The sequence below is a fragment of the Anomalospiza imberbis genome, chromosome 5, assembly GCF_031753505.1.
Source record: "Anomalospiza imberbis isolate Cuckoo-Finch-1a 21T00152 chromosome 5, ASM3175350v1, whole genome shotgun sequence".
Taxonomy (NCBI): domain Eukaryota; kingdom Metazoa; phylum Chordata; class Aves; order Passeriformes; family Viduidae; genus Anomalospiza; species Anomalospiza imberbis.
The window spans coordinates 53,807,622-53,817,310 of NC_089685.1; the positions used below are offsets into that span (position 1 = coordinate 53,807,622).

Genomic DNA, 9,689 nt, shown 5'->3' on the forward strand with positions numbered 1-9,689 from the left:
TTCATCAGGAATCTGTAACATGAGGAAAAACAACCAGTAACAAAAGTTCAAAGAAGAATTTGTCTTAACACAGACAAACTTGAATGTTTTATGTTAATAAAAATTAATTGTGAGGACTTTCTTTTTGGTGAATTTTTACAAGATTCAAATCTCATGTATTTTAGCTTTCATCAAAATCAGATTCAGGTTTGGTTTGTTATGACATAGAAGTCAGCCTGTTCTCTATTTTTTTTTCAAGCCAGTCCTTCTATCTGCAATAAAGAAGCAGACATTGCACTCCAGATTTGAATTTGCTGTAACTACAACAATCTGTAAGAGCAGTTCTCAGAGCAACTGTCAGTACAAAGTATATCTTGCCTTTTGTTGTATAATAGAGGATAAAAAAAAGAAAAAAAAAGGAAGCGTGGATATACTTGTACACTGAAGTTGACATGAAAAAGGGAAAGTCAATAGCAATAAAACCATACCCTGTGGAAAAAATGTTGGTCCCTTTCTAGTTGAGCCATATTTTCACTTAGGATGAAAGTGGCCTCATTTCAAGATTTGGCATCTTTGGAATGAGTGGGATTTTTTGTTCTGCAGCTGCTTTACCTGCCCTCCACTCAATCTGTGCTGAAGATGCCCATGTGAGAAAGAGGGAAGAAGTGGCAGTAATTTGTTAATCAGAATTTGCTTGCAGAGCAGTTTCTTATGCCTGCATTTGCTACAGAGAGCTGTTAAATTTTTCTCTTTTACTCCAAGTTGCCAGGACTAACTTGAGCAAAAAACAAGTACTGCATGCACCAGTGAACTGCATTATGTCATTAGTGAGCATTTGATTTAATATTGCACAAAATAACCAATCTATTCTCTCAGAAGAAAGTATGCAATTGGATTATTACTTTGAAATAGGAACCCCACCACAAAACATCCAAGAAAAAAGGAGAAGTCACCACATTTTAGTATAAGCAATTAATAGCTGTATGCATTCTTTTAGTGCAATGGGAAATACAAACAAGGGGGTATGATTTGTGGGCTTCCACCTACAGAATGCCCTTCAGTGCATCAGTCCTCACTTCTGTAACTGGGACATCATTTACAGCAAGCAGCTATTCACATGATTAAAGAACTATTCACTGCTAGGAATATGTGTGTGCTCCTAATAAGCTTGAATACTCTCCTCATTGGAGGTTCCTCTTTGTATTTTAAACAGTGAGTCTACATACAAAGCATAAAAAAAGAAAAAATTACATACCCTTTCTAATCACCCTTGCTCATACACTCATTACTTCCCAGTGATAATTACTAGCTGCAGCATCAAGAAAGGATTGTGATCATACCTGTGAATTAATGTCAAAAGGCAGGTATTAATTAAAAAGCATGATGGTAAGTCTATTTATACATAGTTGCTGGGACTGGACAGTTAGCGATGATGGGAGAGGGAATCATAAACCTATAAAACTAGCAAGCCTAGTTTCTTTCAGATAGTCAAAATTTTATTGTTACTAAAATGTAAAGATAAGATTCTCAGCTGTTGGAAGTCAATGGAATTACTGCAATTTACACTAGTCAAGCATATGGATCTATATATACACTGAAATACACCCTTCCTGAATAACAATAGTAATTTCCCTGCAAACTCTGCAACGTCTGGCAATTAGAGCAAGAGACCATGAGTCAGACCTCCTGAGAGCTATTCTGAGCTGAGCTAGTGCTGCAATCCCTGGCCTGTGAATTTGGGAGGATGGATTTCAGAAGCTCTCAACACCCACAACCCTAACTGAAGCCAAAAAGAGTTTGGGTGTGAGCACCTGTGGGAAAATCAGGTTTTCAGTCACCTACAATTTGTTGCTGTCTGTAAGTCCTATCTCCACTGTTTTCTGCCCCCTGGGGTTCACAGGTTGTCTGATTAGGCATTTTACATGTAATTAATTCAAACTTAATGGCTTATTCTAAGCAACAACAGAAAACAGAAAATAGAACAAATTGCCCAGAGAGGTTGCAGAATCCTCTTCACTGAGACCAAAGAACCATCTGGACACAAATCTATGCAATGTGTTCTAGAATGAGTGAATTACACAGAGTAGATATTACTGCAGGAAGAGTTCCCTTAACGGAAGACAACTATTGTGTTCCTGTAAAGGGCAGTAGGAATTTACGCTCATCATTTTTTAACAGAGCTTCAGCACTAAATGTTATTTCAAAAATGGCAGTCAAGACTGTGCTTCTTAGAACTGGTTTTGAGAAAGTAATTTCCCCCCAAAAAAGCTTCCACCAAAGCAATTCTGAGCAAATACATAGATGGATCTGTTGGAAAATCACTATATCTTGTCAGTGAGATTCTGTGTTGACATTTCAAGCGGCTTAAATCTGTAGTTGGGCTTCATTTCAGAAGCAGTATATAGCAAGCACTGATTTGCTTAGATAATTATTAAACATTTGTCAAGTAGCTCTAAAATGGACTTGTTCAGAGACAGTTTTTTGTGTCTACCTTTGAGGGTCTGCAATGCTGCATCTGGGTCACAAGCTGTTGAGTACCGGTAGATGGAGGAAAATAGTGTGTCTGGCAATTTCAAGAATCTGCTGCAGAAATAATCATAATAAAAAAGTCCTAAACATATTCTGTGACAAAATTTACTCTCTGACCTATTCCCTAATAGCCTAATAACTTTCTCTGCAAGAGCTTTCTTGTTTAAATTGCTAGCTGATGAATATAGTGCAATTGAAGAAATTCCAGAGATGCCTTTGAGGGGAATGTTTTTCAGCATGTGAAAATGTAGTGAGATCAAGTAAGGGGGGCAGCAAGACTTCCCACACTTGATTTCTACCCCAGGCTCTGACAACAAGTTATTTTCTGTCTAGCTCAGGATATTTATATTTGTCACCTTATCCAGCTTCTGAAGAGAAAATCCATAGCCCTAATGCTCCAAGAGGTACTTTGTGGGGTTTAGAGAATGTCAGTAAAAGTCAGAGATGCTGATAGTGAAAGACAGATCTTGCAGTTTGTATGCACTCAAATGTGGGGCCTGGGCAGTGGCCAGTGTCCAGAGGAAGGCAGTGTGCCAGCACTACCAGGTGTCACCTTCTCACAGGATAAACATTGTGAAAGTGTGAACACGAGCATTAAGTCCAGGTTGGCTCATAGGTTTTTAATTTTCAATATCCAGGAGGTTGAAGATAGGTCACTGGAATTTTTATTCTCAGTTGCACCAAATTTCAGCTCAGCCCAAGTTTCTGTACCTCCCAGGGTGCTGTTCCTTTTCCTTTCATCCCCATATGCTGCTGAATTACAGTGGGTTAATAAATTGCCATGTGTCAGCTAAAGCAAAGGTCCTGATTTTCCACACAGTCTTAGCCTGGGGCAAATATAAAGTAATCCAATTTACTCTCTAAAAGTAAAGCTATTTTTTTACCAAAATTTGCTACTTTTCTTCATAGCTTACTTCAGTTTCCTGGAAAGAATGAGCTGTAAGCATGATTTTTTTTTTTTTTTTTTTTTTTTTTTTACCATGTAAAAGACACAGGTAACAAGAAAAGCTCTTTGCTGCATAGGGGTTTAGGAAACCTATCTTCCCTTTGCTGTGGAAATGAGCAGGGTCTTTTCCTGTTCCAGGTACTAGGGAAAGGGTGAAACCACAGAGCCAGTATGTCCCTTTCCCTTTCATCTGCTTGGAGACAGTGCGCTCCCACAAAAAAAAAAAAATACAAAGATGAGGTTTAACATGTTTTTTACTTTACTGACAACCAAATCATTATGACTTTGCAGCCCTTCGATCAGAACAAGTAGTTAGTAAAAGCAAAAAAGATACAAGAACAGATTTAGAGAAGTATGTGGTATCTGACCTTTAAGTGACATCTTTGTAAAACACTGTCTGGTAAAAATCTCTTGGGGAATAATCTTCCAGATTAGCTGCTTTGACTCTGGGCTTGTAGTTCAGGTACAAGCATAAAATATGTTTCAGACAATGGTGGTGGTAGATGGAGTGCTATTTTGTGCACTGCACTCACTGTTCTCAGGTTATAGAGAAACAAAAGGAGCAATCCTACATCAGGCAGTCTGGAGGAAGGCTTGAAAATGTGCTGCAAATGCAGAGTTAACTCATAGATATAAAGCAAGTGACCAGGCAATTTCCACTAATCCTTTCTATAATAGTTTCTGAAAAATGATACAAATCCCCAAAAATCTATGAGGTAGATAGGTCAGTGTCAGGAGTGGTTTTAGTAGTTCTATTTACATTAAGCACACCCAGCACACAGCCTGCTCAGTCCCTTTGCTCTGTCAAGCTGGGCCTTTCTCACCACCTAACTCAGTGACTAGATTTCTTCCAGAAACACAGTTTTGCCAATGAAACAAAGTCTTTCGTTTATATTTAAGGGAAAAATCAAAAGGTTGTTACCTTATCCCCATAGCCTGTACACCATGAACAGCTCTGCAACAGCAGCTCCCACATTTTCCTACCTTTCTGATCATGTGGGATGTGCCAGCCACACTTAGTAGCACTTATAAGAAAACACGTCGGGATTGATACAGTCAGCAGGTGCAGGAGTGGAGTTTTAAAAACAGTTGCATCATGTAGTAGATTTTGGCACAAGGGGACATAGGTCACTCCTTTGTAATTTTTTTGAAGCTATAAAGCACCTGATGTACCCACAGCTGTTGCTCTGAACACTATCAATATTTAAAGCAGTGCTCACAGCTGCAGCCATGAGCTCTCCCATTACAGAGACACCTTTCCCTTATTTGCCTGTGAGTTTTAACACAGCTCTCCAAGATAACCAAGATCCACACTAGGTACCAACAGCAGCTCTTTTCCTTTCAGTATGTCAAATCTCAGCTTTCTTCACATCCCTGCACTCCCCCAGCAGCAGCCCAAGCAGGCAGCATTAATGAGTTAGTCAATTGTACAAAGGTGACCATACCTGTCTGCAAATCCTACCAGCAATTGCCTCCTGGAACTGAAGAACAGCAGTTGGCAGAGTTACGAAAAAAAAAAAGGAAAAAAAAAAAAATTCCCCAGAGCTAGTCATGATATGAAGGATGGAGCTGAATGATGAGAGACCCACAATCATTGAAGGGATTTTCTCCATGCAGTGAGTGGTTATGCAGTTCAGCTGCTGCTCATTGTATTGGAAACAGCTGTCATAATATTATGTTCACTTCAAAAGTACATAATAATTAAAACATTTTGGCAATTAGGAGATTCAGCTAGAGGCAGTAAACCAGGTGATCTGCACTGCAATTAGAACTGAAAAAGGTAGTGTTCTCTGCTCTTTTTATGCAAAGCAATTATCAGAAATTACTCAGTATTTTGCTTTCCCAGCTAAACAGATTGGGCAATAAAATTACCTACTGGTGCAAGGGGGTTCTAGCCCAATCAAGAGGGATTTAGATGTTATTTTTCAAAACTTAAAGGAAATGGGATGGGAATACTCAGCCAATTTAAAACAGAGGATTTTTCCTGCTGAAGCTAATAAAGCATTATAAATATTCCCCAGAAAATGATTTTTTCAGTGGGTTCAAGCTGAAAGTTTGCTGGATTAGAATGGGCACATGTAATTTGCAAAGATGTAGAGGACTGCAAAAGTGAGGAGCAGTGTAGAATAGACACTTAGTCTAAGGGAAAATTGAAAATAATGCTCTAATATGGCTTATATCTGTCCACTGCAAAATTATTTACCTGTAACCATTTTTAGAGGTCTTAAATACAACTTTAAGACAATTTCTAAAACCCATTGGAAGCAAATCCTCTGAGACACTGACCAATAACAAGACATATCTTAAAATCTTTTCCAAACAGTAACTTTTTAACTGCTTGATCTCAGAGCATAGGAGTATTAGAGATAACAGAAGCTGCAAAAAATGTTACCTTTATCCTAAAGTTGAATTATAAAATGTTCCTAGAAATGAAGCTCCAGGAAAATCTCATATTGATGTATTAGATAATGAAAAATAGTAGACGAATACTTACATTAAAAAATGTAGAAGTCATTTCTAAAGAAAATAAAACACCTCTAAATGCTGTTTCTATGTCAACATTCTAGAGAATATAGAATGGTTTATCAGATGGACACAGACAATTTGAAAAGTCTTCTCAGTATTAGAGCTATCATAAGTGCTTTACAACAAGCTGGGAAGGCTTGTTACCTGTGAGTTGAAAGGTCATGTTTAAAACTGAATTCCATATTTTTATGACGCTGCATGACCAAACAGACATCAGGATTCCAAAACTGGAGGTGAATGACAAGTTGGAAGAGGTTGCTAACATCTGGGAATGGAACTCGAATTCAGAATTAGCTGGAGATATTAGTTTAAAATTAGCATAAATATTCAAGATGTACTAATGCATGAGTGGAAATGAAGAAAGTCTGTTTAGACAGAAAAAAACCAAAACAAAACAAAACAATACAGGGCTTATATGGAAGCCTGGAATCAACAAAATGATGCTGTGCTAGAGAAAGGAATCATCATCCTGAGATGTACAAATAAAAAGTAAATTATGAGCTCCTGGCAGTGCTGCAGAGATTTCACCAAGAATATGATGCTCTCTTTGGGGTATTGTAACTACAAAAGCTGTAGACAAACTGGGGGGAGATTGACAGATCTTAAAAGGAGTTCAGCAGCCATAGCCTGTGAGAAAAACCAGAAGGATCCTGTGTGTTTGACTCAGGAAACAGCAGAATTCTGAGGCTGGTGGGAAAGAAAATTTTCTTTAAATCCATAAAGGTTGCTATAAAGATGTGTATGATTGATTTGTTGCCTTTATCCACTTGGAAATGTATTTGTTGTAGAGAAGAAAACCTGGAAACAAACCCTTGATTAAAACAGATTCTTCTTCCATTAGGAAGATTTTATGGCAGAAAAGTTGAGATAGAGCAAACAGAGAAAGCATTATTAAAAGAATTGCAAAGCAGAGAAACATTATTAAAGTATTTGATCTGCATTTCTCTTATTCCTTGGTATATTTCAGTGAGAATTTTCACTAAAAATCAAAATGTGAAATAGAAATTTAGCCCCTCAACTGCCTTTTTTCTCTATTAGAGCTCTATGAAGTCAGAATAAAACTAAAAAGATTAACCAGAAGTCAAAGTATTTATTGGTCAAAAGACTTTGCAGTGTTGCCCTGTCACACTAAAAATTATAATTTCCCTCCAGTCTCACTGAAGCAGGTAAAAATAGAAAGTGTGAAGGTAGGAGGAGCATAAGGGAATACAACTTTTGCCTCTAGGTTTTGAAAATAAATGAGAGAAGTAGCTCGTTTCTATTATTAGCCACTCAAGGCTGCCAAAGGCAAAATTTTAGCAGACTTTGTATCAGTGGAAAATCCATTTATAACTTGCTTTGATTTCTGTTCCATTTCCACACTAGGACAAGAAAATGATACGGTATGGCTACATCATAAAATCAAAAATTGGTGGGAATTCCTGTAACAAATTGCTACATATTTGAAGATATGCTGTTTTGCTCATTTGGGCTTCTCAGACTTTCAAATACAGTTATGGAATAAATAGAAAACCATTTCTCCAGCCCTTTATTTAAATATCTTAAGACACACACGGAGTTGGGGAAGGCAAACTTTAATCTTGCATCCCATTTATGCAAGTAATTGAGGCTTTGCTCTGACATATTTCCCACCCTGGACTGCTCTGATGTTTCTCTGTGTAAGTGCTTCAGATGAGGGTGGTTATAGGCATGATACAGGATTGGAACCCAGAGTCAGACAGGGAGCAGACAGGCAGAATTTACAGGGAGAAAACCTGTTTTGAAGTCTACACCACTGCATTTCTTCCCCTTTTTTTTACTTGTATAGGGAAGGAACATTCCTCTGTTTTGTTACATTCTCCAGAAGAAAGAGAATATCTTTTCAGGGATAATGTTTCTTTCAACAAAATTGTATTTTCCAGTGAAAATAATTTTTATGCAGAAGTCTAAACACACAATTATAATAATATTTAGACTGTAAAAAGCATTTTTATCTTGTCAAAACACTATGCAAACATAAGTAATTAACCTCACCACATGTCTTTAAAACAGGCAAGTATTGTGAGTTTTGTTTAATGGACAGCACAGTGAAAACACAATATAAGTTGCTTGCTGAAACTTATACAGTGAAATAGTGGCAGCAATAGGGTTACATAGGAAGACTTCTTCTTTTTTCCATTGAGTAACTCACTAGGCAGCAGATCTTCAAAAGGAAACAGTGTGTTTAACCCTTAGTAACACCATTCAGGCTCAGCAGTCCCTGCAGTATTCTGCAACAAAAAATCTTTACTTTTGGGGCTGCTGAGAAGTATGAGGCCCCTCTGCCTGGAAAAGTGGGACATAAGAGTGGAGAGGTTGCTGTAGGAATAGCATGGGCAATTCCAGCCTGTCATCTCTTGTGTTTAAGCACAGAAAGTCACATTTCCTGTGAGCACCCCCCAAACACTGAGCAATGGGTGCATTGTGAGAGGAGCTGCTGCTACGTTGGTGGCAAAGAGAAGCTCTCCCACGTCCTATTGTGCATGGATGATGTGGCAGTGTTTGAATAAATTATTTATAGGCTATATGATAAACTCAGAGCTTTCTCCAGCATCTGGGCTGAATTCCAGTTCTGCTGTGATGGTAAAGAATTACTTCTGACAGCCCCTGAACCAAACTGCAGGCAGTGCTGGGCCAATCCATGCAAGACATGCCCATTGTACAATATCTACTGTTGGCCTCAGGGATGCACGAGCATCTGCATGGAGGGGGGTGGATGATGAGCAAATATTTTCCCTTTTCTAATGTTCATGTGAAATAACACAGCTATATGGTTGAGAGCAAAGATACCTTTAACAGCATATTTACTAATGATTTGCACAGAATCACCAATACTGTGAAGACCATAATATATTTTCACAGGTTTTATAGAAACTGGCATTTCTGTTCTGCAGTAATTTCTGAAATGTGACTTCTACATAGGATAGAAATACCCTGCTGGAATGAGCAGCCTAGCTATTTATCCTGTCAGGACAGAACTCAGATCTGAAAACCAGTGGCTTCAGAGCAGCTCCCTAGAAAGATTTCTGAAGGACATAATCATGAGAGCTCTGTGGCTGCAGGCTCCTCAGGTGTAAGGGGCTGAAGAGCAGAGTCTTAACGGAGCTATAACAATGAGTACACTTACAAGCAATAGCTGTCATTAGAAATCTTCCAGACAAATCTGGTAAAGTTTTAAAGTTACTTTGTAATTCTTTGTTCGCTTAACAGTCTTTTCTTGTGTAGAAAATAGTTTTAGTGCAGCATAATGGAAGCAGAGGATCATTTTAGAAAACAGACCTTATAGGTTTCTTTAAAGCTAGCAATATTCTCAATTCACCTGATTTCCACTAGAAATTTATTTTCTAGCAGGTTCCTCTTGACAGAAAAGGCTTAAATATCAAACCTAAAGAGTAAATAGTCTCAGTAAAAATGGGTCAGCATTTCCTGTCAGACTGCTTCTTGTCAGAAAACTCTGGTATGATTCAATTAAAATCCTGTGTAAGAATGTGATAATTTCAATGAAAGTGTCCCCAGGAAAGGATTGCTCTGTTGAAGATAATGTTTCTAGTAACAAACCAAAGAGTGAGAGACTTGAGATATAACTGCCAACATTCTACTGTTTAGACTGTTCTCAAATTTTGGTGATTAATTTTCAAGGCCTGCAATTCTCCTCCCTCCCCTGACAAAACAAGAATGCATAGTCCCCCTT

General features: G+C 38.0%; 1 long non-coding RNA gene across 2 annotated transcripts; it reads right to left on the bottom strand.

The window, feature by feature from the left end:
- Positions 1-473: 473 nt before the first annotated feature.
- On the bottom strand, positions 474-4,974 carry LOC137475019 (uncharacterized). 2 transcript variants are annotated; one of them, XR_010999637.1, is made up of 4 exons: positions 4,900-4,958; positions 4,377-4,479; positions 1,235-1,319; positions 474-612 (listed from the first exon to the last, which is right to left on the bottom strand). It is a non-coding gene; the product is annotated as an uncharacterized lncRNA (long non-coding RNA). The 2 variants fall into 2 exon arrangements; XR_010999636.1 differs by lacking the exon at positions 4,377-4,479 and having other exon boundaries at positions 4,900-4,974.
- Positions 4,975-9,689: the final 4,715 nt, after the last annotated feature.